Source organism: Cyprinus carpio, chromosome A7 (genome assembly GCF_018340385.1).
Source record: "Cyprinus carpio isolate SPL01 chromosome A7, ASM1834038v1, whole genome shotgun sequence".
NCBI classification, from domain to species: Eukaryota; Metazoa; Chordata; class Actinopteri; order Cypriniformes; family Cyprinidae; genus Cyprinus; species Cyprinus carpio.
Window position 1 is genome coordinate 233,611 of NC_056578.1, and position 27,112 is coordinate 260,722.

General features: G+C 38.3%; 1 pseudogene; it reads right to left on the reverse strand.

Moving 5' to 3' along the window:
* Nucleotides 1–16,017, reverse strand: part of LOC122145492 — a 19,478-nt pseudogene extending 3,461 nt beyond the window's left edge.
* Nucleotides 16,018–27,112: the final 11,095 nt, after the last annotated feature.

Consider the following 27,112-nt stretch of genomic DNA (forward strand, 5'->3'; position numbering starts at 1 on the left):
CAGGAATGCAAAAAATAAAAATCTGACATTTTCTAGAACAGAATACAGCAGGATCAAATTAAGTACTGGTCATAATAATCATATAAAAAGATTTAATGTGAGCAACAGTGTTTTGCTGCAGCAGCGCCGATGGAAGCGATTCACACAGCCACACGCGCGCCACGGTTACGTTTGGGATAATTTTATTTTGAATGCCATGATGTCAGTTGAAAACATTGCAATTGTGTTTTAAAATACAACAACGAACACAACAAAATCTTTTAAAGAGGCGTGTGCAGCGGTCTCCGTGCGGGATAGGAAACAGTCTACAAAGTACCTCAAGGCTTGGGCGACACATATACCCAGTGACCTTAAGACTGGTGGTAGTAGCTATGTATTATATAGTTAATTAATGCTATGTTCAGATCTTAGGCTATTTTCAAGGCAAAAAATGTCAGCATCTTAGGCTATTTTCATGGCATAAACATGCAAAAGTATAACAAATACAATAAAAACCAACAAACCTGAGGTACACAAGATTTTTACATCAAAATGGCCAATTAAAATTCTAAACACTTTTTCTGCCAAAAATTATGACTAAATAACTCTTTAAGTGACTTCACTTCATAAATTTTTTTTTTTTTTTTTTTACACATTAAAAGCCGAGGCAGTCCAATAAAAATATAGTTGACAAGAAGGGGAATCGTGCAAAAACATGCATTGAGTAGGGTTCTTCACTATGACTGGTTTTGTGCTTGCAAAAACTCAGCAAAAAGAGCAGCGTTTCATCTGCTTGTCAGTCTTGTACTGCAAGCTTAACAAAAAAAAAACAGTAGTTAATTAGGTGGAGCATTAAAACCAACTTGATAGAGCAGCAGCACTTAACTAATCGAGACGCAGCAGGGAATGAATGGGCGGAGGGAAGTTGCAATGACTCTGTTAAACCAGGGGGTGGCGCTGAGGGGCAATCGCCATGACCTGTGCATCTCTCACCGGACCTGAAAACACTCCAGAGGCATTCAATGGAGTTCAGAGGGTACTATACAACACCGGATAAGGACGGCTCTGAGCAAAAACCTAGTGAGCTACCTACATAGGGAGCAACCTACATAGGGAGCATTGATGGGCAACACCCATTGAGACTGCTTCAAAAAGTAGGATGAATAATTATGCTGCCTACTTAGATACCACATGTGGACCTCAAAATTAAATGCTGATTGTATACCTAATTTATTCAGTTTATTCAGTACTGATAATTTTTTTAATAAATATTAATCAAATATAATTTTTTTTTTTTTTACTAGTATCTATTTTCTATTATAAAAATATTTTAGCCAATATTTTCTGCGAAAAAAGTACTGATAAAAATTCCAATAAATTAATTAATATTTAAATACTGTATAAAATATTTTAATGGACAATAAATGGTTTATTATTATTATTATTATTATTATTATTATTTTATTTGTGCAAAAAATTACGAAAAAAAAAAAAAAAAAGTCAAAACTTTAAACTTAGCATTTAATATACAAAACAAAACTACTTACTTTTAATGTAAAACCGGTTACCAATTTGGTTGCCAAAAAAGAGAGAGTACTGAAGAAAAATTTAATAAAATTAAATATTTAAAATTTTGTGTAAAAATACTAATTAGATAATAAATATTTGTATTTATTTTGAGTGTGCAAAAAAACAAAAAAGATACAAATTTAAAAATAAATTAAATTAGTGTGTAAAATTCCATTAAAATATTTTTTGTTATTTGTGTGTGCAACGCACTAATAAGATGTGAATGACGAATTTTTTTTTATTTTGGGGTGAACTGTCCCTTTACAAAAAAAACATAGTATTCACAAACAAAACTAGCAGAAATAACACATCAAACACATTCAATTCAATCATCCATTTAGTGAGAACAGATGCATGAAGGACTGATTCGGATACAGGATCTGCTCGAGTCGTCTTGGCTGCGTCGACTCTTACTGGCAGACTTGGCAGGTGACGTCAGACTGCAGGCTCCCGTGAAGATTTGGTCAATGATGCAGCTGCAGTGGTTTGGGTTGTTGGCTTTTTTTCCCATTGTCATCTCTTAGTGGATTATGGAAGCAGCATATGAACACACACACACAGACGAGAGAGAGAAAGAGAAGGTCTGATTTAGAAAGCAGCGCTCGGTTTGCTGCAGAAACAACCCCCCTCCCTTCACTTTCACACTGCAGGAGGAAGAATGAGATCCGCCTCTTCCTCTCGCCCCTTCCAGAGCGTCTGATTCTCCTTCTCTGACCCCTGACTTGACTTCACTCGCGCCAGGACATGCTAACCGCTCCAATCTTTCATGGTTTTTAACAGGAAATGTTTCATCAGTCTGTGAAATGAACAGCTCAAGTCTTCTTTCTGGCCCTACCCCTAGTCCTGTATTATCATCTTAAATTTCATACAGTTGACAATTATGATATCCATAAATGCAGTTATGCCCTAAAATTAAAAAAATGCCCATTTATGTGTTTTTGTCTCATATTTATAATCACACAATATCGATGTCACACGAGCAGTGAGAGCAGTAGGCTATTACACGAGTGCTGTTTTTGACCCGAATTTCACGAGATTTAATGTGATTTTATAGAACAGCTCAGTAAGAAGAGTTGACTCGTGTTATATTTTTAAACAAATATTATGTTTTGCTCAATTTTGCAAAGAATATATTCCCTTTAAAGCCACAGCAGGAATTGTCACGGCGTCTCCGAGAAAAAACACAGCGTTTTGAGTTTCGATGAACGCGTTTTTTGAATGAATCGAGTGAATCAATGATCAACGATGTTCATTAAAGAGAGCGGTTTACTTCATTCCTGAATGAATCTGTGTTTTGAACGAATCGAGTGAAGCAATGATTCAAAGACTCGTTCATAAAGAGAGCCATTTACTTCATTCCTGAATGAATCAGCCGTTTGAACGAATCGAGTCAATGATTCAAAGACTCGCACCATGTTGAAAGCCATTTACTCTATCTCTGAATGATTCCGCAAAATGTTTGAAACCACAATCGAAGTGAATCAATGATTCAAAGATCACTCGTTCAAAAAAAGAGCCGTTTACTTCATTCCTGAATGGACTCAGCCGTTTGACATGAAAACGAGCTCAATCAAGCATCAAGAGACTTGTTCAGTGCAAGAGAGTCACATTTTCTTCATTTCACCTGAATGAATCGGGGACGTTTAAACGAAACGAGGTCAATCAAGATTCAAAGACTTGTTCATAAAGAGCGCCGTTTACCCCTTTCATTCCCGAATGACTCAGCCGTTTGAACGAAACGATGTGGAATCAATCATTCCCAAAGCACTCGTTCAAAAAAAGAGCCAAGCATTTCATTCATGAATGCAATCAGCGGTTTGAAATGAAACGTGTCAACGATTCAAAGGACTGCCCAATAAAGAGAGCCGTTTACTTTCACTCCTGAATGACTCAAGACGTTTGAAAACGAAACGAGTGAATCAATGATTCAAAAGACTCATTCATAAATTAAGAGAGCATTACTTCATTCCCGAATGACTCAGCTGTTTGAACGAATCGAGTGAATCACATGATTCAAAGACTCATTCATAAAGAGAGCCATTTACTTTACTCCTGAACGACTCAGCTGTTTGATACGAATCGACCTGAAGACCTTTACAGCCACCCTCCTGGCACATTTAGCTTCTTTATTATAGTATCATTTAATTAAAATAATATAATAATAATAATAAACTAATAATGAACACATTAACGAAAACATTAAAACTCAATGTCCAGTACAAACCTTTCTTTTGTGGAAACAAAGGAAGGTATTCGAAGACTGTTATTAATACAAAAGCCGCTTTGGTTAAGTTAATTGATTTTCACTGTATACACAAACAATACTGAGATGATTCTCAAATTGTCTTCTTTTTATGTTACACGAAGCCTTTGTAACCTAAATGGATGTGTAATACAATTTTTGTTGAATCAATCAAAAATTAATTTCTAAGCAATACAATATGTATGTACGCCGCCACTTTCTCTTTCACAAAACCACTTTTTAAATTAATTAGATAAAAATTTTTAAGAGACTGACAGCCTAATACACTCACATACACACGTTTACACACTTTTCCACACACACACCGTTAATGTGACACTTTTTCTACCAAAGTACCTACAGCCTCCACACGTAAGTGAGACTCAGATCACAAGTCCCCCCCTGTGGGATGTCTGGCCGACCAGCTAGTGTCAGTCCTACGCCCTCTCGGGGCGAGGGACTACGATTTCATCAGAAGTCACAAGCGTGCGATAGCATCTTAAATAAACTCAAGGAACCGCATGACTCATACCTGCCCAAGCGGTCCTCCAATCTCGGAGGAGACTTCGAAAGACGATACTGTATCTAGAGCTCGTCCATTGACGCCACCCAGCTAGTCACCACGAACATTCACATACACGCAGCTCTTCCTTCATTAACCTCATCCTAGCTCACCTGCCACCCAATTCCGGATCTCAAAACTTAGAACCGGGATGCGAACTAATTTGCGAAATTAACTAGCTAATGCCTGCCTGTTATTACATCAATATTGGAAAAGATGACATATTGCAGCTTCCTACTGGGATAAAAGTCACAACAGATCTTGAAAGAGCGGCCTGGGCAACTCTGAAACCTGGCAAAACCACAGCATATTCACAGAAAGATTAAAGCACAACAAACAATAGGTGAAATAAATCACGAAATAAAGACTAAAACACTCTGTGAAAATAGAGGTTGACAGCAAACAAATATGACACTTATTAGAAACAGCGGGTTTTGTTAAAAAACACAGTTAATAATGGAATATTTACATGCTACAAGAAAAGCATGCCACCCTGCAGTTATAATATGCAACTAAATTTAATTGCAAAGGTCAGGGGGGGAGAGTGGTTGAGTTATCAAGTAGGAGAAAAACCCATATCCTACTCTGGACGTATTATTATTATTTGTGTGTATAATTTTCTTTTTTTTTATTATTCATCTGCTTTGAATCATTTTACTCATTCCCATTTATTATTAAGAATTATGTAAATAATTATTAGTGTTCTTTATTAATTGAGTTCTGCCATATTACTGTTAAATTGCTTAACTTACTTATAAATAATAATAATAATACTATGTATTTTTTAATACATATGGGATTAATATCATGGTTTAGATCGCGACATCTAATGTTATACAATAAAATGTTGAAATTTCAGAATTAATAATTATATAATGGTCTGCCTCAACTAACATGAATTGCATTCAATGATATATTATTATATATAATTATTATTAGCCATTTCATTATTTCTCATCACCTTTTTATTATTAATATAGTATTGTGTGTAACATTATCAATATATAAAATGACTATTAATAAACAGTAATGAGTATGACTGAAATGCATTTACGAATTAGCATATTCTATTTTATCATTTTAATAGCCATTGTTGAAACCTTCATTATTTATCAATATTCATCTGACACGCAATAAATGAGTAATATATAGTATGGTTGCTGCATATATATGTATCATTATCAATTAATGACCACAGCTTATTAGTCAAGTCTTATCTGATGTTAATCATCACCTAGTTACCTATTCAAATTTCTTGAATTATTATGAGTTTTATTGTTTAATCATTACCTTTATTATCAATGTAATTATTGTTATTGTGTGTGTGTATTAATAAAATGACTATTAGATAATGATAGAATAATGTGAGCAGTTTTAGCAGTTGGGCCCAGACAGTAGTTTTTGATTAGGCCATTTCTATTAGTTGTATAGTAAGGTTAGTTGGGAGTGTAGGTAGGGTAGGTTATTGTAGATGTCGAACATAAAATACTGAGAATAATATACAGCAGAGTTGTGCTATCTATACTCAAATAAATGTTCGCGCACCAAATCAAAGTAATAATTTAAATATCAGAGTAGGAGAAAAATCCCACATGACAGTTGTTACAGCCCAGAGGTCTCTGATTGGCTGCTCCACCCTGAAACGGGGGCGTCTGATTGGCTGCAGTACACTTTGCCAGTGTCTGTGGAGCACAATTCCAGAAAAGCACAGCAAGCATAGAGGAACTCGATGAAGCGTCACTGCCATAGCTTCAGTAGCCGCACGAGCCCCCCCACCCGACCGGGTGTGCCGCCCGCGTGCCACGCTCACACGCCCACCAGGTGCAGACACAGACGGAAGGGGAATGTGAGGAGAGCGCGGGACCGAGTAGGAACTACGGGACAGGACCGAAGACAAAGATGACATGCACCACAGAGAGGTTTTTAAAGTGAGCATGAGACTCCCCCCTGTTCCATGCTATGCTCTTTCACCATTCGCTTTCTGTTCTAAGTTTCACCGACTCCTGCACACTAGGCTGGCGTCCTTTTCCCGCCAGATATGCATCTCATATATGGACGCGTTACTAAACGCGGGACTACCGTTTCCGGTCGCCTGATTCTCGACTTGGCCTCCCCCGCACGCCACGTCTCGAAGCTGTTCGTGCCAAGTTACTCTCACCAAAGTAACATACACCTTCATGTTTACAGTTTAGCGTGTTGCTTTCAAGCAACAACTTGTTGCAACCACAAGTGCTTTCTGAGCGAACTACTTTGTTTGCGTGGAAGAATACTTGTTTTTATTAATATCATTCACACTTTACTTTGCCTCTGTTTTCTATTTTACTACCGGACGATGGACCATCAACCGTTTTATACAAAGCATATCAAGCCCCATGTGAAGCCCCGTGTGCGTATATAACAGCTAGGGGAATTTATAAAATACATTACTCAACGCCTCTAGGGGTTATTAATCTCCTTATACACACCACGATTCTGGGGCCTCTATTGCTTTCAATGAACCCATCGTCCGCTGCCTCAACAGCCAGCAATTAACCCATAAAGCATAAACTAGACAGTTTGGCTTATACTGCCAGCAGCACATACACTATCTATACTGTTTACTAGACAACACATCCTTAAACACTATAACATGAGAAGATAACCCTTACCGCCATACAGCCAAATTGGAAATGAATAACTTCTGTAAAATTATAATGTATCTTAGCTCAAAACCATCATCAAAGTGCTTGTAATATCTACCGATAATGTGATATGATCTACTACTGTCTTCGCTTTTATAATGCCTTACACTGCCTTCACTGTCATAAAACCACCTCCTTACACGTTATCAACATAATACAAGCCTGCACTACACAGCTTTGACCTATACTTTACAGTTGCGCCACAACCCTCTTACCTAATATACCACATGCGCAACATGAGACGGTTATCTTAACATCCTAATGATTTTTGCATAATTTTGGACCCATACAATGTGATTGTTGGCACTATTGTGCCACTTCTTCTGTGCTTCCAGGGCGCACACCAGATATTAAATATATATAAAAACAGAAAGAATGTAAAGGCAGTCATGTACTGTCGTGATTGTGGTTACTCTTCTTTGGAATTTCGGTCTATGTCCATAGTTTGCTGTGGTAGGGGGTCAGCGGAATTGGCGGGTCTGTATGTCGAGGTGCCGCCTTGGTGCGAGTGCTAGGAAGTGTAGGCAGTGTTCAAGAATCTTGTGTGAAATGGCGAGGCCGGACTGTGCTTGCGTGTGTGGTGGCCATGGTAGTGAACTAGTGCGAGTATGTGTGTTGTTGGAGAGAACGTGGCTTCGCCAGGATGAAAGGCTGAAGAGAAAAAAATCGACCGCACGTATAATAGCAACCGATAGTGAGAGCGCCGGTAATGTGTGTGTGTAGTGTGTTGTGTTTCGAGACTGAGTGGACACAACCCTGTTCTATACACCTCAAAAAGAGTTTTGCTTAGGGCTTCGGACACTTCTAGGGACACTCGGCCTGTGGTGAGCCCACTGTCCGTGGTGCGTGTGTGAGAGAGAGAGAGAGGGAGAGACGAGGGGGGAGCCCCAGCACGGATGAGGCAGAGAGAGAGAGACGAGAGAGCGCTCACGAGGAAGAGAGGATGACGGTGGGGAGCGGGGGGCGAGGGAGGAGGAGAGAGAGCAGAGAGCGAGAGGGAGGAGAGGCGGGAGCAGAATCGGAGACGGAGGAGAGAAGAGGGAGAGGGATCCGACCCGATGAGAGAATGACGAGAGACGAGACCGATGACACCCGCGCCGACGAGAGAGAGGCGCCCGAGGTAGGAGGAGGGGGGGTGGGAGCAGACGAGACGACAGAGAGAGAGAAAAGGAAAATGGGTGAGAATTTTTGCGAGTGTGTGAAGGAGGAGGAGCCCCGAGTGAGAGAGCGCACGCAGAGAGAGTGTGCGAGAGAGTCAGAGAGAGAGAGTGAGTTGCTGTTGTGGGGTGATGGGGGGAGGTGTGGTTGAGTGGGAGGGGGGGGAGAGGGTGGGAGGTGATGAAACGTGAGGTGAGGGTTGAGTGAGTGATGTGATGTGAGATGTTTTGATTGAGCGTGGAGATTTGAGATGAAGAGGGATGAGAGAGTTGTGTTGGTTGTTTTTGTTTGTTTTTGGGTGGTGACGAGACGAGTGATGAGAGAGAGAGCGAGAATGTGTGTGTGTTGTGTGTGTGTGTGTGTGAGGATGTGTGTGAGGTGTGGTGTGTGTGCGTGTGAGTGTGAAGTGGTGATGTGAGTGGAAGGAGAGAGAGAGCGAGAATGTGGGTGTGTGTGTGTGTGTGGCATGTGGTTGTGTGGTGTTGGTGTGTGTGTGTGTGAGTGATGAGTGAAGTGAAGTGAGTGAGAGAGAGAGGGAGAGAGTGAGTGTGTTGTAATGTGAGTGTGAGGGAGTGATTGTAGTGAGTGAGTGAGTGATGGTGAGCGGAGAGAGAGAGAGAGTGAGTGAGGTGTGAGAGGTGGAGGAGTGGTGGAGTGAGAGAGAAGAGAAAGTGTGTGAGTGTGTGTGTGTGTGTGTGTGTGTGTGTGTGTGAGTGTGGTGGTGGAGTGGAGTGAGTGGAGTGGAGTGAGTGGAGTGAGAGAGAGAGAGAGAGAATGTGTGAGTGGAGGTGAGTGTGTATGTGTGTGTGTGTGTGTGTGTGTGTGTGTGAGTGTGTGAGTGTGTGTGTTGAGCACTCACCTCCTGAAAGAGTTGAGACATTTCACACACCAGGCAGGAGCTGGACTGCATCTCACACTTGTGTCTGTCGGGACTGGGAAGAAGTCCCTCAGCAGGGTGTGTGAGGCCTGAACGATGCAGTTCATAAGCCGTGTTCCCAAGATTTATCAAACCCCTCAGTCCTGGAAGAGGCGAGGCGGGGAAACCAGGAGAAAATTGAAAAAATTATTTAAAAAGGGCATAAAACAAAACAAATGGGTGAAAAGTTCTTGGCCTATTAGAAAATCTAGTCACACAGACTCTGACATGGTTAATAAGCGAATCTCTTCAGTTGAGCGCTTGTGCAAATGGTTAAAACTGAGCAAACCAATGCATTTTCACATGATGAATATCCCCGACTCGATCTGAAGCGCACAGCCCCAGAAGACAGAGACTCCTCTCCCTCTCGCTCAGTTTGACAGGTTACAGCATGAACGAGCGGACAGAAGGCCTGCGCTCCTCTCACCGGGAGGCTAAACGTCTTCAACGGGCTTCGCTCCCAGACATCTGCTCCTCACGCTTCCCAGAGTTCAGTTAAAGAGAGCGACGGAGACGGAGACGTGACCAAAACAAGCAGCCGAGCTTGAGAAGACCTGGAGAGAGACACACGTCTCCCGCGGCACCTCACGCTTTCAAGTGCTAATATATTATTAATGCACACGAGTGATTGAACATCATATACACACCTGATCCTGCTCACACACACACACACACACACCGCTGCTGACAACGACCCCCGGCTTCACAAACCAGCATCCACCGAAAAGAAACAACTGGTGAGAAGTGGGTCGTTGGGGGTCCTAGTGGTAGGAAAAAGTTATAGGTACAGGCAGAGCTGCTGATAGCGATCGGATTAATTAACCGAATCCTCCGTTGAGCGCTTGTGCAAGATGGTTTTAAAAACGTGAGCAGACCACACTGGGCATTTTCACATGATGTAATATCCCGACTCGATTTCTGAAGCGCACACGGAGCCCCAGAAGACAGAGCTCCTCGTCCCGCTCGCGCCTCAGTTTTGACAGGTTACAGCATGAGACGAGTGGTGGCAGGACAGAAGGCCTGTGGGCTCCTATCACGGTGAGGAGACTAACGTCTTCAACTGGCCTTCGTGCTCCAGACATAGGCTCCGGCACTGCTTCCCAGACGTTCAGTTGAAGGGGAGAGGAGATGGACGATCATGATTTTTCATGACGCACTCTGATACCGAATTTTTTACAAGCAAACTGGATGATTCGATACCGATTACTTTCTTCTTTTTTTAGAAAAGCAGCTAACTGCGAGCTGAAGGAAGACCTCTGAGAGAAGAGACACAGTCGGCTCCCGCGGCAGGCGGCTCAGCGCTTGTGTTCAGAGTGTCGCGTGAAGATATAGTTAGATGCACACGGGGGACGAGTGAGGGGGTAGTGGACATCGAAGGTATACGGACCTGATACTGGCTCACGACTACACACCACCCTCAGCTGCTGACAAGCGCATCCCGCTGTGGTGCTACACACAACCCAGCATCCACCCGGATTCAACAAGACTAGCTGCATCAGCAATACATTGGGTGTGAATCACAATGAAATAAAATAAAATGCATTACCGAGTTGTTTAGGGGGGGCAGGGTGGCGATTGGTGAAGTTAGGAATGTGCCGGAAGTGATTCCAGTTCCCATAATAATGGTGCTTAATAAAAGTTTGGAAGCAAAGTATTTCATTCATCCACTAAAAAAAAAGTAATAAGCTAGAGCCGACACATCTATATTTTTTTTTTACTTGAGCCAATGAAAATAAATTGTGATTGTCTCAAGTTCACATATATAGATGCGGATTCATTACCCTAAAATGTTTTAAATTGGATGAATGGGACGCTTTGGTTTGAAATGCCACTAAAGGTGAGGACTAGGCTCAAATTAGGTTGAGGTCGTTCAGGAGGGGAGATCGGTTGGATCAGCACGGTACAGTGCTGATGTTTACTCTGGCTTCTCAAAAAAAAAAAACGAAAAAGCATTTTTAGTCCTTTTGTTTCATCCAACACGCCGAGAATAAGCTGAAAATCCTCCGCTGTCTCCTCGCTATGCAGGGCAACGGACCGCGCACGGAGAGATGTACAGGCCCGCGGTCCCGCGCACAGATTGCAAAAAGAGTCAATAATAAACATACATAGCTAATTATTACAATGTCGGGTCTGTGCTGTATGGTTTTTGAAAATCGCAGAAGTAGACCCAACTCAAGACGATTGTCGGTCACAGGTAAGGGAATCCGTTGGATCGGATTACTGTGGGGTGGATTACGAGCCAGCAGAGAGGAGAGAACGAATTGCGAAAGAGAGTGACGAGGTTGATTCAGGAAGGGGTCGTACTGATTCAGTGGGCGCGGGTCGTGTGGGTGGCATGTATGTTTCCGATCAAAAAAAGAGCCATTGGTTTGAGATTGCAATACTCTGTCGTGCTGTTAAATTTTTATTATTCACAAAAAGAATCAGAATCGAGTACAGGAATCAGTTGATACTGATTCTGTACCTTTTCGATTTACAAAGAACAGGCTCAAAAGAGTCATTTGCTTGAGAATCGGACTACACTGATTGTGATGTATGGGTTTGATTCACCCCCAAAAAAAAAAATTATATATATATAAATTATATAATATACAAAAGATCGAGCTAACTAGATCCAGTCAGTTAGTGCTGTATCTTTTACATTTGACTAATAAACGCTGGCTCAAAACGAGTCTTTGTCAAGAATCACATCCATGGTTCTGCTATATGTTTTTTGATCACTACAAGAACAGCTTCAAGCTGATTTCAGTTACGTATTGCTACCTCACGCTTTCAAGTGCTGTATATTATTAATGCACCGCGAGTGATTGAACATCATATACACACCTGATGCCACTCACACACACACACACACGCTGCTGACAGCGACCCCTGCTTCACAAACCAGCATCCCCGAAAACAAACTTGCATAAAATAAGTGGATTGTTTATGACATGTGAAATAAAATAAATGCATTACCGAGTTTTTAAAAACCTTTATTGCTTGTAAGTAATTAAATGATGCTGGAAGTGATTCAGTTCATTAATAATTCTTGAAGTTTGGAAGAATATTTGGTATCATTTAGATAGTCAGCCTTGACTAATAATTTTTTCTTTATGTGATAGTGTGATGCAAGTTTCACAAAAGTTTTATAAAAAAACAACTAGTGTGTTTGATTCACTAAAGGAACTAGCTCAAAAGAGTCATTAGTTCAGGAGTCGGTTCAGGATCCAGTTAGGTTGTTTTCATGTTTTTCGATTCAAGATAACGATGCTCTCATTCATTCATTTCTCATTCGATTCAAGATAACGATTCGCCTTTACTGAATGCTAAAAATGTCTCCAAAGAGTCATTTTGCTTCAGAATTGGACTACTCTGGTTTGTGCTGTATGGTTTTGATTCAATAGGACCAATTCAAAAGGAATTAAATTAAGGGAATCGGAACGGATCCTTACTGGTTGATTCGCAAAGAACCTATTCAAAGAGTCATTGATTCCAGAAATCTACTGCATCAGTCGATTAAAATTGCTGTATGTTTCCGATTCAAAAGAGCCATTTGTTTGAGCATTTGCAATACTCTGTTAGGTGCTGTTAATTTTTATTATTCTACTAAAAGAATAAATTCGAGTACAGGAATCCAGCTGTATGAACTGATTCTGTACCTTTTCAAATTTCATAAAAAGAACAGGTTCAAAGGAGTCTTTTGCTTGAGGAACTGGGACTACATTGGATTGTGATGTAAGGGCCTGATTCACCCAAAAAAAAAAAATAATATATATATATATATATATATATATATATATATATATATATATATATATATATATATATATATATATATATATATATATATATATATATAAATAAAATATACAAAAAAAGATCGTAGATAACTAGACTGGCCAGCAAGCTGCATCTTTTACGTTTGACTATAAAAAGCTGGCTCAAAAGTGAGCCATTTGCTCCAAGAATCACACTACTATGGTTCTGCTATATGTTTTTGATTCACTGCAAAAGAACCGAAAGCTCAAGCGAGTCATTCCGTTTAGGGAATTGATTATTAGCAGCTTACTATGGTTGCGCCAATGTTTCTACCTACTACAAGAACTGGCTGAAAAGTGTAATTTGTTCCCAATCAGATTACCTTGGCCTTGCTGTATGTTTTGATCTCATAAAAAAAAAAAACCTGGCTCAAAATAATCACTCTGCTTAAGAATCAGACTACTCTGGTTGTGCTGTGTGTTTTTGATTCACTAGCACTGCCATAAAAGAATCATTTGTTCGGGAACTGGCCCTATCATAATTCCCAAGAGTCATTAGCCGTCTGCCTTGTTTGTGCTTTTGTGCATCATTCACTAAAAAGAAACTAGTTCAAAAGAGCTATCTAAGCTCCAGGAATTGGGTTGGATCAGTGTTTTTTTTTTTTTTTGAAAATGAAAATAGCGGCTATGAAAATGGTAAATAGAAATGGCCTTTAAAGAATCATTTGTTCAAGAAATCAGGCTGATCTGGATATGCTGCATATTTCTGAATCACTAAAAATCGTCTCAAAAGAAACATTTTTTTGTTTCTTCAGAATGGACAACTCTGGTTGCACATGCTGGTTTTGAGATCACCAGTTCCAACTCAAAAGAGTCGCAAAAAGGAATCAATTGTATCACACCGTTTCCTCAAATACAAATCTACCGGTATAAAAAATTCTTTTCGTGTACCGGTTTCTGCTGTTGAAAACGGAGTTCTATTTCATTTTATTGTCCTGAAGTCAAGCGCTTCGGTAGCTCGGTGAGCTGATTAACCGCCTTAATGACACTTCCGGTAACACAGCTCAAGTTGCCAGTCGGATTCGTGTGTCACCGCGACGCCCGGGTTTACTCAAAAAGAGGAGTTCTAAACCAACATCTCTGCTACAATAACCCTCCTCCTGAACTCACTCGCGCAAGGCCATATTATGTCCTGAATGATCACTGGAGCTGCAGTTTCGTGATGGCTAATCACATTAGTGTGTTTCTCTGGTGTGGAGATATGGCCGCGACGCTAATATGATGAAAACCACAGAGACTCTTACTCTCTCTCTCGGTCATGGCACGCACACACCAAAACTGATGAAGAACCGCTGAGGAGGAGAGTGATTATTTATTACTCTCTCTCCATCATGGAACAAATGTTCACAACTGATGGCACTTGTGGCCAATAAACAAAGAGCGCTTCTGGCTCCGCTGCCGTCTCCAGACGCATCGGATACTACAAATCGTTTGAACGACTAGATGAGTTTTGTGGCAGAGTTGCTATTAAACTAAGTGCTGTTTACCTGAACGGGGTTTCAGAGGAATGCCAGGAGGAGGCCTGTGGGACGTGAGGTTCTACCGATGGTGCAGTTGGATGTGACTTCTTGTTTGGGGGTTGTGTCGCAGCCGCTCCAGCTCTCGCTTTGTAGGCTCCCACATTGACTATTTATCTCAAATAACTTGAGTTTTACAGAATTCTTGAGATATTTATATAAAGCAACCTATGAATATACACACATACATAATATTACTATATATATATATATATATATATATAGAGATACACATATATATACATATATATATTCATATATATATAGATGCATTTATGTTGATACAAAGCGACAGTAAAAGACTTTTTGTTTCATGTAACAATTTCTATGTGCAAATAAAATGCTGTTATTCTGAACTTCTTAATGCAGCGAAGCACTCCTGCGTCAGGGGAAATTTAATCAGGCTCAACAACAAAACATTGGCCATTGTTTTCAACATTGATGATAATCAGAAATGTTTCTTGAGCAGCCAAACATCACATTAGACTTGATTTCTGAAGATCATTGTGACACTGAAGACTGCAGTAATGATGCTCATGCCTACAGCTGCACATCAAGCAGAAATACATTACAGTTTCTAACCACATTAATTACACAAGAAATACAGCTGTTTTAAAATTGTTAATAATATTTTACATTTTTACTGTAGTTTGATTAAATAAATGAAGCCTTTGTGAGCACAAGAGGACTTGTTACCAATTATTTATTCCAAATTTTTTGAATAGTAATGTATATATTCTAGTTAGGGCTTGTCTAAAATTAAACTTTTACATACATAATTTAACCTGATTTATCTGAGCTTATGCACTTCAGTTTTTAAGTGAAAAAGCATTTGTGGATCATTTGGGCAGTGTTCACTGCATGAGCTCAGATCAATAAGGCCTACGATCAAACCAGCAAAAAAATGCAAACACCACACCTATATACTCGACAAAAACAGACAGAAAAACACATCTAAAAAACTCACAAAAAAAAAAAGCTATTATAATATATATTTTTTAATTTCCTTCAGCAAACACAAAACTGGTATAGCACTGTTGCATTTTTACAATTAAGCTTAAGATTCAATACAAAAGAAAAATTAGCTATAATCAGTGTCCGAAACAAAACACACACACTTCTCCCCCCCACTGTGGCTCGCACCCAACAGCTCCCAACATTAATTTTCTGGAATTAACAGGCCCTTAAGCTACAAGCGAAAGTTGGAACTACATTATGCTAGAGAAGGGGGGACCTACCTTGCAATTTCCACCGCTTTCTTTCTTTGTTCTTCTTTGGCAATCTGCTCCATGTCTTTGTCGTATATGTAGTCTTGGCACACAAAGCAATATATTCCACCATACAAAAGGTCTATAGCTGAATGAGAGAAGAACAACACAGAGACCTATTAGGGGCCTTTCGCATCGTCCGTATCTGTCCTGTAAATATGGATGAGGAGGCATTAAGGAAACATTGCAAGCAGTGCAGCAAATCTGCCTCCTTTAATAAGTGATGGGAATAATAATTAGGGTGCAGTAAAGAAAAACATCCATCGCTGCTTGTGCTTACAACATCGTGGTCCTCTTGTGAAATGTCAGAGCGAGCCAGACCCATAATTGTGAATGAGGAGTATTATTGATGAATTATCGTTCTCGAATGCTCATCCATCCAATTCTCCGAGCCTGCAGCAGCTGTACCTGCATTTTTCAGTTCCCATGGCAACCCAATGATGGTCTGTTTCACACAGACGCACTAAATGTTTGCAGAAAGCGGGGGATGCCGGCGTCTATTTGTGACCACGCACACCAAAGCACAGCCTGGCACAAGCTGCCAGACAGGAGAGACTATGAGGCTTTTGAAGTGGCTTTTCAGTGCTGGAGACTAAGCGGATGAATGTTCATACGGCTATTTTCAGTTGTTGTGAAGGGACAGAAAGTTCTTAGTTTGTCCAGCTGGCAGGACTTTTAACAATCAACACAGGCATATGTCCGTGTAATCGGTTCAAACGGCCCATTTGCTTTCTACGACATAAATGTACTTTAATCTGTCATCAATAATTTGTTTATTAGGTACAAGCCAAAAAAATGCTTGCATTTAAATGCAACGCGGAGATGCAAGAGGTATAATAATATTAGCGCTAGGACATCCGCACCAGAAATGCCGAGTACAGATACCGATATTGGAAGCTAGAGATTACCGATATTCAATATATATCGGCCGATATTCTTTTTGTATATTACAGTACAGTACCAGTCAAACTTATATAAAGTATATACATAAACAGAAAATATATATATATATATATATATATATATATATATATATATATATATATATATATATATATATATATATATATATATATATACACACACAAACATTTTTTTGCAATGATCACTCAAATGTGGTGATCAAACACTTATAATGATGTGACGAAGATGTAATGGAGGCAGGGCTTTTAACAATTTAACAATAAACTTTATCATCATCAAAATGAGTCTGACATTCAGTGCACTGAAGTTTACTCGATTTTATTACAGTTCAATTCCATTCAGCTTTATTCCTTGAAGTTTATTTCACTTCGGGACATTTATGCGACAGGCTCATATCGGCCGATAAATTCAGCAAAAACAATATATCGGTTCGAGCTCTAATCATAATATCATGTACTAATGATCAGCACAATCCAATCAAAGCCTACTGGATAAACACCCCCCCCTCCTTTTAGCTAAACACATTTTATTTTCCTCTAAAATATTTGGCTTGCACAATCAAATAAAATGCATTCTATCTTCACAAAATGTGGCTTAAGAAGATGATTGTGTTATGATAGTTACATTAACTATTATTAAGCTATAATCCTGTTCTTATCTATTTTAATGCATTAGCTTCTTTAAAGTAACATTTTACCATTCAATGCACTTTTGGTTGTTAACAAATACAAATGCAAAAGGATTATGAACTAAACTATAAGACGACAAATATTTTACAGAATTTATTATCTAGGTAATGCTAATTATAAAATATACCATTGTTCAATGTTTTGTTCTTACTTTAGTACCATGTTTAAAAATGTATTTAGAATTAACAGTAACCTAGATTAATAAATGCTATTCGAGTTATCGTTATTTTTAAAAAGTCAAATTTGCATTATGTAAAATATGACAAAAACAAAAAATTACTAGAATTTTAAAATTATCAATATATTCTAATTCAAAATAACAACAAAGAAACTATAATAGTTAATCAGTGATACTGAAAAGCGACATTGGTTATTTCATAGCTTAACCGGTTTAACTTATTTTTTTGGTAAAATGCGGTACCATTTTTTAATCTTGAACTTTTTTTTGAGGTGTATACTTTTTATTTCATTTTTTATTTTTGTCACAAATTTTTTACCAATGGTGGACTCTGTGCATCGGAAAGAAAAATTAAGTGTTAACTATTAATGCTGCTTGCTAAAGTGTCTAAGTATTTTAAACTTTGGGCTTTAAAAAATTGGGATGATTTCTCGGCTCAAAACAAACCCTGAAAGGATAGAACCAGGAATACATTTGTTTCAATTTCTTTTGGTTGTGAACATCACAATATGGGAAGGAAAGAGAAAAGGTCGCTGTCTCAATATATCTGTTTTTATTACAACTTTGACCACGCATTTTAAAAGCTTGGCATTTTCATCTGTTTTTTAAAGACGGTGGGTCATGACATGATGGCCTTTAAAAACACATTTGGATTAGGACGAGCAGAAAAGAGAGAACATTGCACAAAGGGACAAACAAAGGCGGGGTCTGCATGCCCACACACACACAGAACATCCGATGATAAACAACCAAAAGCATGCAAGGGCCTTAACGGTAAAACAGGGGAAAACCAGCGCAGGCAAAAGTAAGAGGGAAAGAGACAACGGAGAAGCAAGCCTGACAATGTGTGAGCCGACGAAAAAAAAAAATAAACGTCTCTAAATAAATGAACAGCAAGAGATGCACAAAACGAAGCGGCTCATTCAGACTTAATTACTCCCCGTTCGTCGCTTCGGAGAATAATCACGCAGTTTCTCCTCCCTCGGGGAGCTCGCGTCATTCACAGGATATCCCTTGTACCTAACCTAATTAAATGTTCAATCAAACCCAAGGGAAACCCAAAAAACAAGCAACGCATCCATCCAACCTGAGGAACGCAGCGAAACCCGAGCCTGAGGCACGAGAAACCATAAACCATCACCTGGAGCCAAAACAAACCACACTGGATCAGCGGCAAGGGCCTTCATTTGTTCATCAAGACACGCAAAAGATGCTTCACCAGGCGACAGAGAGTCCAACAGCAGCACACTATGAAGTCAGCATGACCGATTCGAGAGCCGCTCGGGCCATCTGTGAATGACGCGCATTACATCAACAATATACATTTCTGTTCCTCTGTTCTCGGTCTGTGATCATAGTGTGTTCATTCCTCTGTTAATACACAAGGCAAATCCTGACAGGATTGCACAGCACAGAGATTTGTATCTACACCGTTATAAGATGGAGGGAGCAATTAAATTGCCTTTCATGGAAAGCTCTGATTTTGGGTTTAGAAACAGGTGGGTGATGAACTTCTACTCGGCCCCTGCCGCGAGCCACACGCAGAGTCAGGGACTATTATCCCGTCCCACACTATAATTACCCCGCATTCCCGTCTGTGTGCGCTTCTTCTTATTTGTTTGCTGTCGGAGGGCGGCACCCTTCCTCAGTAAAACAGAGGGGATAATCACATGCCAGCGACTGCGCATAAGGAAGGCAGGGGGACTCTCTTTCCAAAGCATCCGGCGGCCGCCATCTGGGCACTTCTTGCTGCTTCTGCATCGAGAGGAGCGCATCAAGCTTTTGGCGAAGATGTGACACCTGGGTTTTGAACGGGCACCATGTATTTCGAATGCGGAAATAGTGCACATGATTGCGGAATCTAGTTGTAAAAATGGAAATGTTAAGTGTAAACTTCCTGCCGGTTTTTAATTTTAACAATAAAACTCTCTGTTGTGCTAGTTTTTTTTTTTTTACCTAAAAAAACAAAGGATTTTTTAACTTTTTGATTGTTTAAAAAAAAAAAAAAAAAAAAAAAAATCATTCAATTGTTAAAAAAATTCTTTTCATTATAATTTTTTATTAAATCATAATCTAGAAATAATTTAAATATATAAATACATAACTCCAGGAAGAAGAAAAAAACTAACATACAGGCCTCAGTTTTAGAACATGTATTTATTTGTGTATTTATTATTGTAATAAAAAGTGTAAAAACTTATTAAGTTTTATGAATTTCTATTGATGGACATGCTTTTTGATTATTAAAAGTAACCATTTAAAATGGAATCCGCAGAGAAATTAAGATAGATAATTTTTTTTTAGATAAAATAAAACATTTAATTACACTTTTATTAGATAAAAAAATATATATAGATCTAATATATATCATATAATATATTTATTAGAATATATATATAGACGAAATAAATACTACTACGCAATAATATAACTATTTATATATCTATATATATATATAAACTCTACTAAGTATATATCTCCAGGCATCCAAAAAATAATAGATTCAGTTCATGCATTTAGTATAAGTAATCATAAAATCCAGGAAATGTAAACAAACAAGACAGAATTTCAGTGTAAAAAAATAAAATATATTTTTTAAAACTTAAATTTTTTTCCATTATTTTTAAAAAAAAACGCCATTTAAGCTTTCTGTTAAAGATTGATTCATTCAAATGATTAAACATGCTTTGAGCATTGTAAAATTTAATTTTAAAAAAAAATAACAAAAATCTAATAAAACGGATTATATAGGTCCCTAGTTTTGGTGCAAGTAGAGCTGAGCTATTTAATCAAATCAGAATATCTCTCTGGTTCAATATTCAGTGGTGTGCCTGCAGAGACTCTGAAGCAGCTGCTAGGACCGCAGTGTCCTTTATTTTATCAGCGTCTGAGCTGTGCAATCGTAGCTTACATGTGTGTGCTCTACTTTCTGTGTGGGAGCCAGTCTCACATTAGAGGTGCTGAGATGCACGGCTTGAGCGAGTACTCTCATGCAGAATCTTCAACCTACGGTTGTGGCCCCTTGTTGTTTACGTGATTCGCGGTATGTGGTTTCTTAAGCCTGCTTAGCAGCAGAAGAACACACAGTGGAGACAGGAGGAAGCCGATTTAAATGAAGCTCCACACAGGTGGACCACACACATGACTTCGCCTGGGAACAAAAGAAGAAAAAGGAGGAGAGAGAGAGAGACAGGCGTTTAGTTAATCCGATAGTTAACTAGCAGCAGTAAAAATACCCACTGATTTCTCAAAGAAGAAACTCCCTCTTCACATGCAGTTGCTCTTAAGAGATAGTTAAGCAGGACAACCACGGCTCTACAAAAAGGGTAAATAGGGGTGAAAACTACAACATTTATTGCACAAGAACACGGTCAGTATCAGTATTGCTGAAGGTTGTGCTTTTGATGGCTACAGTAACACAGTGCTTTTAAAGAGATATGAATTTAAAAGACATCATCTTGGATTTTGTATGTTGCATTTAACCATTTCTTTTCCATTTAAGCTTAAAACAAACCATGCAAAAAATTACTATCTTTGAAGATTCTTAAAAACCATGTATTATATTTATATTAACAACACTGCAAACACTGAAAAATTGACTTTTTTTCTTTTTAAATTAAACAATAATATATAAATTAACAAATTACACAAAATTCAAAAATATACTTAAAATAAATATTTAATTTAAAAAAAATTCATAAATTATATACATTAATAAGCTTATTAAATACTGTTAATGTTGATGTTTTTTCGCATAACCCTCAATTTTTAATGCAACATTAAATACAGTAAATACAGTAAAAAAATGCACTTTTACCTGCGATAAAGTGCAAAAATGCATTGAAACTTATATATATATATATATATATATATATATAGATATATATATATATATATATATATATATATATATATGCATGGCATGCATGCATGGATTAATCATTTATAATAAACACTAAAATAAAAAAATATTCAAGAAGCACTTTCACTCTAAATATGCATCACAGCAGAGAAGACTGATTGCAATTTCTGTTTCATGCCGCCATTGAAATATTAATGCAAAATAAAAAAAAAAAAATAGAATGCTGAAGAAAGACTGATTTAACTAGTTAACCTCCAGAAGACCTGCATCACCACCGCTTGACTCTCCCACACAGCACGACTTTCAGCACAGTAGATGCAGTCTTTAACAGCTATTTTTGCACAGATCCCTTCCGCGGATTCCTGATGACACGACAGACCCAGCAGACAACCGAGAACAAGCATCATCGTACATCAGCGCTAAACGACAGGTGAGCCAGAGGACACAGACAGATCTGGAGCGCCGGGTTTCACCGCAATCGCTTTAAAGAAGAGCCACCGCTTCCCTGAACAGTCAGCCTGAATGTGTGAGTGCTAACACAACCAACCAATAACACTAAAAGTGTTGTGTAATGCATTTCTAGCGGAAAGCAAGCAGAGAGAGAAAGAGAAGGATAAGGGCTTGTATGGTCTTCTCTTCCCGCAGAGTAATATGTCGGAGACGTGGAGGGAGAAGAAAGGCCTGCGAAAGAGAGGCTAATATCATTAAGCATACAGCGAAGTGTGATATTTAAAAGTTCTGCTGTGGTCTGTACGGAAAGTATGAGGGAAACGCCTTGGATTTGACGGCTGAGCATCTCGACCCAGATCAACAGTCCCACCACACCCAGATACTAAAACACTTGATGCGCAAAAAACAGCGCACCTGCGCTAGTATGCAAATGGCTCTGTAGGAATAGCAGCGTGGCCAAAATGTGCATTTACAGCACAGAGAATACCAGTGCATGGAATCTGTATCACAGTGCAAATGTGCCTTGACGTGACAAAACGCCACAAGGTTTATTATATTGCATTAAAAGAAGAATCGCTTTTATTAACACCTGCGACATAATGCATGCAGTTTCCACAAACTAGGTTTTAAAGAAAACAGTAGGCAGCAAACGCCAACAAAAGGCTTTTGCATTTCATTTGCATTTACGAGGTAAAAACAACAAAAACAACATATATTGTTGTGAAAATGATACAAAATGTTTGTAAGCACCAGTGATACTCCACAGCAGACGATCTTTTATAAAATACTATTTTCTGACTATTAGAATCTATAGAGCATTATTATATTTTGTAGGACTTTGTAGACTTTTGTAAACAATGCACAGGCATTGGACAGGACGACTTATGCACGGAAAAAAGAAAAGAAAAAAAGGCTTCCTAATGTAAAAAAAGTAATATTTAAAATGCCATTTATTGTGTCATACATATAGTTCAAATCTGAATTAGCCATATTTACTGACATGTCGCTCGGCGGACTTGCGATGATATAAAATTATAATTCTCTTTAATTTGGGAGTACTACTTGGGCACAATGCACTTTTATTAATATTAAGCGCACGAACAATGTGTTTAATGTCACTGTTGATAGAAGACTGTATGATCTATGTCTTTTAAAAATATCAGTCTGTAATGCGAGATATTTAAAGTGCACACTGAAGTAGTATTACAGTACTTTGCAATAGTTCCCCACTTTAGCACAAGCAAAAAAAAAAACACAATGAAAACGAACCCAAAAAAGCTGCATTTACAACACTCGTGGCCGTAGGTTGGCCCAGTGTCACTTTGTAAAGAAACACTTTGTGGAACACATTAATGGCACAACGTTTCCACAAATTCAAAGACAACTAACGTGTATTGTTTTCAAAAAGTCTGCATTACATAACACCACGATGTCGTGTAAATGATGAACGGACCGTAAAAGCATCGAGTTTTCCATTTTTAGTTGAAATGGTGTTTTGTAACACCCCACTTAGTCAACAAGCTCCGCCCCACGCAAGAGAGAAGATCACGCTCATCTGGCATACACTGTGAGAGCCACGGCCACTCCCCACACATCCAAAATCAACAAACCTCTAGCCCCGCACTACATTTTTTCAGTAATCTATAACACTGGAAATACAACCAGTCACGCGATACAGAAATAAAAGATCGGTCGCTACTCCGTTCATCGCGGACTTTAATGCAAAATGGTGTTGTGACTATGGTATGTTAATACGGTTCCTAAAAAAACAATTGAAGAAAGTAATAATAAAAATAAAGCTAAAACTCTCAAATATTATAACCTAATATGACAAAGCTACACGTTTCCACACTGCTGTGTTAAAAGCACAATACGTACACTAACGCAGTAAAGCTAAACGCTAGCGTTCTTCATCTCCTGATCTCGCTCTATGCAAACGCGTCACTATTCTTTGCATCTACACGGCTCCTCCTTCATCCTCAGATGTCTCTCTCTCTCTCTCTCTCATCCTACACGGAGAGCATCAGCTGTTCTCTCCTGCTGGGGTTAATGCTGTAATGTTGAATGAGACCTGGCTGCATTTTTTGGAACAATTCAGGACCTCATCTGAGACGGGGGTTGTGGAGGCGGGCTCAAACAAACAAAGGGGCAAGAAGGTGTCAGCTTCCTCCTACAAGATCCCATGGCAGGCTCCACATTCACGAACGCACACACACAGGTCTATCTTTTTGCAGCTTGCTGGGGAATTCATTTGTAATAGAAAACCACTTTAAATGGCAACGCTCGGAGGCACCAAATGCTGCAGTCACCTGCAAGGGGACAATTTTTTTTGTTTAAATAAAATTCTAAATATATTAAAAGAATTTGAGGAATGGATAACTTACAAAAATTATAAACTTATTCAATAAAAAATAAAATGGGAGGGATAAATAAAATTAATTAATGCAAAAATATACTAAAATAGGAGGAATAAATATAGGAAGGAATAAACTAAAATAGGAGAGATAAAAACAACAGCCCAAATGTAACATAAAATTAGGACAGGTAAAGATTAAAAGAGTAAAAAAATAAAATACGTAAATAAAATTACATATATAAAATAAAAAAAGTAAATTTTTAAAAATTAAAATAAAAGAATACAAAAAATTCAAATAGGGATACATTAAATAATTAGGAGGAATAAATAAAAATAAAACAAAATAAATATAATAGGAGGGATAAATAAAAAATAGAAGTAAAAATTGGAATAAATAAAAAATTAACATTTATTTCAAATAAAATAGGGCAGAAATAAGATTGTATAGTAGGAGGGATATATATGAGAGAGCGTGAGTGAGAGAGAGAGAGAGAGAGAGTAAGGCTCATAAAAAAGATTAGATACAAACTAACATCCGAAAATAAAATAAAGATAAATAAAAAAATATAAAAAAAAAAAACAGCAGTTGCTGAGATTTTTTTTTTTTAACAAGCAGCAGGTTTCTCCCAATGGATTTGCAACAAGTTTTTTTTCCTCCACTTTATTTAGAATTTTCTCCATATGAATAGAATAGATACCAATGCATTGATATAACCTAGTATATTCGGTTGATATACCACATACTGTAAGACAAGTATTTTTCTTAATCCAAACTATGTCAGTGAGTTCGACCTAACTTTAGGGGCTAGTTAAAAATTATTCATTATTCTAATAATCAGAATTGATGTTTAGAGGAAACATACAATGCAACCAGTGCAGTCCGATTCAAAAACAACTGACTCACGACTCAAATGAAGCCGGATATTTTTAGTTGAAATCGCAAAACAAAAGGAATCGGAATCAAATCAAACCGGAACTGGATTCCAGCCAGTGGGTTGGGGCGGATGACATCAGCAGGCGGACGGAGAAGGGCTTCTCTGGTATCCAGGAGCCCAGACCGTGATGCTGACTCAATAAAAACAGGCCTCAAAAAGACGAGCGAGAGTCACAGCTGAGCAGCAGCAACCCAACGCAAGCACTGTCATCATGCGTGCGGACTCACAAGACCAATTGTACTGAGGCGATTTATACCCCCCCCTTGGGGTCTATTGCAGACTTGACGTCAGGACAGGATGGATCACATCTGATTTCACTCGGGATGAAAGTTCAGCATGTGTTGATAAGCAACACACACCTCTCAGACCAGTTAGACCAAAACGGCCACTCACAATTGCTTGAAAGCAAACCAATGCCCTCAGATAATAAATGAATAATAATAATACACTAAATAATAATAATAATAAAAGAAATTGCTTTTGAGGACACAAAACGGTTCTCATTTTCAATAGGAGGGCACCAAAATTTTGCGTCACTGGGAAGGAAGATTTTGTCACCAAACTTTAGATGAACACAAAAAAACAAAAACAAAAAATAAATCATAAAAGACAACAAAATCGCTCCCACAAAACAAAAAAAAAAAAAAAAAAAAAAAAAGAAATAATAAATAAGGTATCCGTAAATGGTAAAAGTGTGATTTTCTAGTACGTTTCATAGTTCAAGTGTGCTATTTGAGAATCCCTGACTGATTGCAATTTGATTAATATTTTTTAAATAGTATTTATTTGTTAGCTATTCTATTTTTATTGTTATAGTTTTCGTGCATGTGTGTTTTTTGTCATTTTTTATCAGTTTCAGTCTTATTTTTTAAAATGTCTGCAATGGATTTTACGTTTTTTATTTTAATATTAACTAGACAAACAAAAAGAAATAATGCCCTGAATTATGATTCTTGATATATATATATATATATACTATATATAATACACCCACCAATATATATACACACACCACACGTATTCCATCTATCTATCTATCTCGTCGTATGATATTTTATTATTTCAAATTTATGGTTTGGTTTTAGTTAACGACTAATAACCCTACCGCGCCCTCAATATTTATAATGCAACTGAATATATAATGCATGTTATACCCAAACAAAGGTCTAATTTCAAATATTTCATATAAATCTAATTTAAATCCAGACCTCGTTTAGGGGAACAATGCACTATACTATATATTATTGATTGAATAATTAGCGACTGAAAAAACAATTTAACATCTCTGTATTTTGAATTAGACTTTGTTTGGAATAACTTATTTAAGCTACACTTTAAATAATTACAATATTTTTTGACATGGCATGTATAGTGTTAGGAAGTTAGAAATAAGGACCTACATGGGCGCTCGTCGACCTAAATCAACCGGTTCCACCCGCCAATCACATTGGCTCTCAACAGTTTTACGGCGACCGAGCAGACAATCGGCGGCTCGCCTGCTGTGTTTTTCGAGATCACGAGGTGCAGTAGGAGGCGTGGGTGTGTGATTGAGGAGGATCAAGAGACATGAAAGGAGGAGGGATAAAGCGCTGATGGATGAAGGACTGATGACAGTTCAAAACACCTACGAAAGACCTGCCGGAGGTATACAGAACAGAGATCGGACTGAGGAGACGAGAAGCGAGCGCCAGGGAACTGTAAGGACTGATGCTAAAAGCTGGAAGGCAGCAACCACAAGGCAATCAGTGGAGAGGGCCTGCCAATTACCCAGAGTCCCCTTTTCTTTTGCTGGAAAGGACCGCTCCTGAACGGGGGAGCATCGTTACGATTAATCCACAAAACCAGCTCTCTTCCTGCAAATTAAACTCATATTCAAGAGCTGCAGCAGGCATACAGAGAAGAACTCTCGCTCCTCAAGATGTACTCATCAAGCTATTAAAAACTTACTTAAAAAATCCAGAAATTACATTAAAAATAATAATTCAGAAAAAAAACAATGGCAATAGAGACCAAAAATCTTATAATC